Genomic DNA, 7,480 nt, shown 5'->3' on the forward strand with positions numbered 1-7,480 from the left:
TGTAGGCAGCACATTATGCAATTTCTTAAAAAATAGGACACGTTTTCCTAAGTAGCATGCTATGAAAATAAATGTCATGTCATTTATATTGTCAATTTTTTGAACAAAATATGATTGTATCCGAACATTTTGTCAACTTTATCTGCGAATATGTCTGATAGTAGTGAAAGTGATGAAATTGTGAGAACCCCACCAGAGATTTTAGAAAAAGCTCAAGCTGCCACACATAATTTGTTACTGCTAAAATCAAAAGAAAGGACGAAATTACCAATCAAAAATTTATGGATGGGCGACACAAGCATAACCTTAAATCCTTTTCGGAGAATGTTTTACTTGCGTATTTTGAAGAAATATCAAATATTACGAAGTCATCTTTTCTATGGGCCATTTATTCCATTCTAAGAACTACACTAAAAATTAATAATAACATTAACATAGCAAATTATCCAAAACTTATCGCCCTACTGAAGCGGAAATCGGATGGTTTTAGAAGTAAAAAATCGAAAATCCTTTCTACAAAACAAATTAATAAGTTTCTGAAAGATGCCACAGATGATAAACATTTGTTGTAAACAATTAAAATGTATCATCACAAAAATGAGTTTTTGTTTTTTTGTTTTCAGATTATCCTTATTATTGGATTGAGCGGGACTTGACGTAAACGAGAACTTAGAAATATAAAAATGGAACACATTCAGGACACGGGAAAATCCTTGATAATTGATATTCCAGATTCTAAAACTAAAACGAGACGTTCATATGTAGTACCAGAAACGTATTATATCACATGTCAAAAATACATGAATTTGCGTCCTGCTGAACTTTCTTAATTACAAAAATGGAAAATGCATAAAACAGGTTATGGGGATAAACACGATCGGTAATACACCACCTAAAATTGCTGAATATCTTGAGCTGCCGGAACCCAAGCAATATACCGGCCATTGTTTCAGAAAATCATCAGCCACTATTTTAATTGATGTAGGAGGTGATATACTATCATTAAAACAACTTGGTGGCTGGCAATCTTCTACAGTAGCGGAAGGCTATGTGAATTAATCTCTTAAAAATACAGATACACCGCATTAGAAATATCGGAGGCAATTACCAATTATCAATCTTCGTCTTCTGATGTACCGACCAGTACTAAAATTATAAATTACCGTTCATCACAATCAAATAATAAGGCACAAATCGATTTACAATAATTGTTCAATTGTTATTCACAATTATTATAATAAAGTTTAAATAATTGCGATGTTTTCTATTTAATGGAAAAAATGAAAGGGCGTAGAAAAAGTATAGTACGTTACACGAGTAGTAAACCCATTACGCACTCATGAAATTAATGCACTCGCCGCTGCGCGGATTTACAGGCTATTCATTTTATACCGCCACGATTAATCACCGAAATTAGCTCACAATTATTTAAATTACTTATTGTATCAATAAAATTTCAACTTTCTTTCAAATGAACTTACTTTTAGTACCATCTGCAAATGACACTACATGAAGGAATCATTTTTAGTCTGGGGGTAATTAACGACCCCTTGTGCATTAATGGGTTAGGTAAAATTATTATAACTTTACTATGCATAAAGTGAAGGCGTTTATTTATATTTTTTAAAATCGAAATGAAAAAAAAAAGAAAACAAAATTTGCCGCTACTTGAAATTCGCTGCTCTGGGCTTCAGCCTACTCAACCTGCTGATACTGAATACACTGTTTACACCATTGTACCAAACATTCACGATTACACTGCTCGACGCGTGTTTCGATAACAAAGTTATCGTTTTCAGAAACTTACCTATCGAAACGCGCTTCAGACAGTGTAATCGTGAGTGTTGCTGTATTCAGTATAAATATCTCCAACGATTCCAGAAATTCCAACTCAATCTGATGGTGAATCCACTACTGCTTTATGTCAGTTTAAATTCAGTTCAACACGGAAATTTCACATTGAGATGTGCCGATTATCCTGACTATTTAATTATTAAGGAAATTATGAGACAATTTGACATGCACGAGAGGGCATTTTGGCAGACTATTTCCTGAGAAAAATTTAATACAAAATAAACAATAATTGTTCCTTTTCTTAAAATATAAAATTAAAACCAAATGATGTTTATTAATCCTAGACGAAAATTTGTCACTAGTGCAAATTATCGATAATTTGCACTAGTGCAGTATTATCGCTGAAATTTGATCGTTGCTAGGTAAACATAAAATATTACAGCTTTTTGGTTGGCTTAAATTTTTCGCGCACTCGAGAAAATTAAATTATCGACAATTTGACATGCACTCGGGATATTAATATTGATAATTTATTATTTATTAGAACTACAGTAAAATTTTTATTGGCAGTTTGTATATTTTCAGAATACATTAATTATATTTAGCTTGGTAGTCCCGCAGAATTGGGCAATTAAAATAATAATTGAAGCTAAAAGCTGGATTTCATTGATTCATCTTCAAAGGATCTATATCATGGGAATATTTTAATTATTCAATATATGTTTTACATGATTCTGATATAATCAAATCTATGTTTCTGGGACTGTTCAAGCAGTCTAAATTCAAATTCGGTTTCCTTTAGTCAATTAAATAAGGCTCAAAGTTTAAAATGTGAGCCCTGGAGTAATATTATATAAATATTCAAAAACTTTTGTCTACCAAATACAGTGATAACTGGACCCAAATTCATGTCAAAATTGAAAATTATTTGTATTGTATATATTTCTATTTGGTTGTCTAGGAAAGTTTTTGTTAAATATAGAAGAAATGATAACCTACAGTGAAAAAACGTAAAGAGAATTTTTTGGTAATTTAAATGAAAAATGTTTTAGTAAGAAATAGAATGATCTAAAGGAAAAATAGGAAAAGAAAACAATAATAATAGTTGGAAAAGATATTGAACACTTATTAGTTGGAAATGGAAGTGGAAAGGTTGAAAGTGGAGTAGAGGAAAGACGTTTATAGATTAATGCAAATCATAACGGAAAAGAAAATAGAACAATATAGGGGCGGTATTGTGATTTGAAATTTAATATGAAAAAAGAAAAAAATCAAAGATCTTTAAATACAATTTCTGATTTGTTATTTTTCTTTCAATTTATATTTATTTACATCAGTACAGGCCTTAGAAGCCCATGATTCTTTCCTCATCGGTCTTCTGATTTCACTATTCTTCTCCATAGGTTGCGATTCTGTACTTCTGCACGCCAATTCGATTATACCTCTCTTAATATCTTTCAAAACTACATCCAATAATTTTTTCTTTGGTCTCCCCTGCCTTTCTCTTCTTCAATGATCCTTTTTGCAAATCTATTTTCCGGTATCCTTTTAGTATGCCACATCTTACTCTTTAAGCTGTTCTTGTTCTCCATAGCCCTTCACTTGTTTTTATTTCCCCAAAAATTTTCCTCAACATCTTCCTTTCCCATAAAACTAGTTTTATTTTTTGAGCTTTTGTTAAAAACCGTATTTATATATACATTTGTTTGGTATATTCTAATTTTGGCAGCTCTAGATAACTCTTTTGTCCTTATTAATTTATTTAAAGATTCACGTCTCTACTTCCTTCAGCCATTCTCTTATTTATTTCAGTGCTGTCTTCATTTTCATATGACCGGGATGCTCCCAGGTATTCGAATTCATGAGCTTTTTCTGTCTCATATTTTTTGTACTTTCTTGCTTTAATCTCTATGTATTCCTGTAGAAAGGAATATTCTACCAATCACATTTTGTTTTAGCACCATATACTTTGTTTCCTTTAATTTGGTATTGTTATATTTTTAGAAAAATTAATATATTTTATTTCAAATTAAATAAAAAATTTCATAACAACATATATGTATTTATTAACTTGGTGAGCAAGGAAATACTTCTCCCTAGTACAGGGAGATTAGAACTTTTGCTCAGAAAACTTAGAAAAGATCCGCTGGAGGTAGCACTAGTAGGGAAGGGGTACATATGTTTTGATTATCCTATTGAGAGTAACGTAATGTCATATCAGTGAAATAAATACAGTGCAGACTCGATAATGCGAACATTCGATAATCCGATTTCTTCAGTAGTCCGAACAAGTAATTTCAATACGTCTCTAATCCGAATTTCGTAATACTCGATAATCGGAATCTTTACTTTTAGGCCTATTTCCTATAGAGATTATGACTAGTTGTTCAGGGATTCCCCTTTTGTTTATATCTGGGACTCCATTGATCAGGTGTGTCATTTTAGGTGATATAAGTGAGTTTTTATTTTAATATTTGCTTAAATAAAAATGCACCTAAAAGAAAACACAAGACAAGGGAGAAAGTGGAAAAGTGTTGTGTGTGCTGAGTATGGGGTTGGAAGATCTACAATCGTGACATAAAACAGAAAAAGTCTAAAATCGACAGGTAGGATTAATTTTAGAACAATTTTAGTGCTTGTTTTGTACAGCTAGTTCCTAAAAATTTTCATACGATCTAAAAGTGAATTTTATTTTTTTGAGCAGTGTAAACACATCAACAATTTGACGTGAAGACTTTTGACGTATTTTGCAAATTTAAATCAATTTTAAGTCAGATTGATTGACATTGATGGCCACTAAATCAACATTTGACCAATATTTTTTATAAAATATAATACTAAGATATTAGTAGCACTAAAATACACTGCTCATTTTTTTGAAAAAACTAGTTAAAGAGTCTTATGTATTTTTTTAGGAACCAGCAGTACAATTGTGTATTTTTTGAGATCTATTAGTCAGTGTTTATAGTGTTATTCTGGCCCAGGGCGTAGAAAAACTTTGCGAAAATCTGAGTTTCCTGAAATGGAAAATCGTTTGTATGTGTGGTTTTTTAGACAAAGATCGAGGCATATCCCAATTTTCTATGACATTTTATCTGCTAAAGCAAGACAGTTTTATATCGAAACATATGGAAATGATAATTTTAGAGCTAGCAGGGCAGGATTTGTAAAACTATCCAATGATGAAAGTGTCATCAATTCTTTCTTGATTACATTTAAAGAGAAGGTAAGACAATTAAATCTTGTGTCTACTCAAATATACAACGCAGACGAATCGGCCCTCTACTGGAAGATGTTGCTGTAAAAAACACTGATTCGTTCTCAAGAGAAGATCGTACCAGGTCGAGAAATAAGCAAATAACGGATAATATTTTTACCTTGTTGCAATGCAGATGGGTCACCTAAAATAAAGATGCTAGTGATATGAAAGGCAAAAATTCTACGAGCAGACTTTCCTGTTGAATACAAATCCTCTGCTAATGCATGAACATGCAATTAGCTTGGCAAAAGTTATGGGAACAATATCCTCACATGATTATATTTGGTTGCCTTGCTCATGGATTAAACCTTTTGGCAAAAGATATAATAAGTTTGAATTCAATTCGAACAATATTGTCAAAATCCAAGGCAGTTGTCAAATTGTTTAAGAATCACCACATTGAAGGCAATCCAGAAAGAAAAACAAGGGAAAGAAAGTTCTCTTATTTTGCCAGCAGAAACTAGATGGAGATCAGCAACAAAATGTTTGGAGAGTTTGCTGCGTATAAAGAACTGCTTACAATCTGCAGCTATAGATGACACATTATCACTGCCTCCAAATATACGGAAGCAGATACTGGATAATGATATATTTTGGGTGCAAGTTCAGACTACACACAACCTTCTTTTACCCATTTCTGCAGCAATACAGAAGTTAGAGTTATATTTAAAAAAAATCGATGCAAAAATAATCGAGCAATTGCCTTTTTCACCCCTGACCAAAGAAGGAGAAAAGTCCGTTAAATCATTTTTAACTGACAGATACAATTTCTGTTTTCACCCAGTGCACTTTGGGTCCACGATATTGTGGACAAAATTTGTCAGAAAATGATTTAATGACAGCTATTGAAACCATAATTGAAGTTGCTAAAAATACTCCTGGTATCAATGAAGTTACAGTAATGTCAGATATAGCAGAATACAAGCAAAACAAAAGCACTGAAGTAAAGACATTATTTGGAAAGCTGCCTGTAAAATATCTTCAACAACTTGGTGGAAAGGTTATTGCAGTACAAGAGAACTATCTAGGGTTGCAGTCAGAATTTTGAATATTCCCCCAACTGCCGCTTCATGTGAACGCAACTGGAAGGCATTTAGCAACATTAAAACAAAAAAGAGAAATAGATTGACAGATGAACGCACTGCGAAACTAGTATCGGTTTCACAAAATCTTCATTTGTTAAGCGATGACAATGTCATTTTTTTAAATTCTAATTATGATCATTTTCTGTTAAACGAAAACATGGATGCAGATTTTTCACCTAGTTGTAGCAGCGATTCTGATTTAAGTCACTTTGTGCTTTCCAATTCTGAGAGTGACCTAGAAAGTTAGGACATCAACATCATAGAATATTGGTGCTTTCACAGTTAGAAAAATGTTTGCAGAAAAAATATGATCATAATCATATTATGTTTGATTTTTTCATTCATTTTTCATTTGTTTCGATTTTAAATACACTTTTGTAGTAATTCAGCTTTTTCATAAAATCATTAATAAAAAAAGATTCATTTTTTTTAAAGAGAATATGCGTTATTTTAGAACATACTTTTGTTTTCATTTTAAAAATTCATTGATCAATTTAATAAATAAAATATGCTCCAATATTGTATTTAATTGATCACTGAGATATTATATATGCATAACAATTATTATAGAATTATTACATTTTATCTTTTCAGCTTTATACATGATTAAAAATTTCTAAACCACGATTTCTATGCTTGATGAGTATTTAATTTTGATTTTTTTTGTGTGTTTTTGTTTGTTTGTTTGAAGAGGTAAAATGGCATCATATCCATTCCATAGTTAATAAAAAGCTCCAATTTCATTTACTTGCAGTCTCTAATGAACTAGAGTTTAATTTTACAATACTATATTAATTTAGTTGCTTGGAAAATTATCTGTTTCAAAATTTTCCGGAAAACCCACAACCCTAAATGTGTTCCATATTTTGATCGTTCATTTTATATCCATTATTAATATATATAATATATATTATTAATCTGTTGTATGAAATCGCAAATTATTTCTTGAATGCTGTCCTGTTACATACTCGGTTTTGGCTTTTTCAATTCTGATCATGTGCACTATGCTTGAATATGTTTTCGTTTATAATTTTTCTTCGATAAATAGAGTATAAACATTATGCATTAATGAATTGAACTTTGAACAGAGACTTTAAGCAAGATGCTATAAGGTTTGTGCCGTTTATAAAACCTCTTACTGACAATAAAAAGTGAGTAGTGGATTCATTTATCACTAAAAACCGATTTTTCAATGGAGAACAGAAGTCTTGTGAATAATGAACATTTCATTAATCCAAATGGTCCGACAGTAGAAAGGCTAAATTTTTTACCAACAACTGTGTCCAAAATTTGTAATTCTTGATTGTGAAGTTCATGTTTGAAACATAAATCTATTTATTAT

The sequence above is a fragment of the Diorhabda sublineata genome, chromosome 9, assembly GCF_026230105.1.
Source record: "Diorhabda sublineata isolate icDioSubl1.1 chromosome 9, icDioSubl1.1, whole genome shotgun sequence".
NCBI classification, from domain to species: Eukaryota; Metazoa; Arthropoda; class Insecta; order Coleoptera; family Chrysomelidae; genus Diorhabda; species Diorhabda sublineata.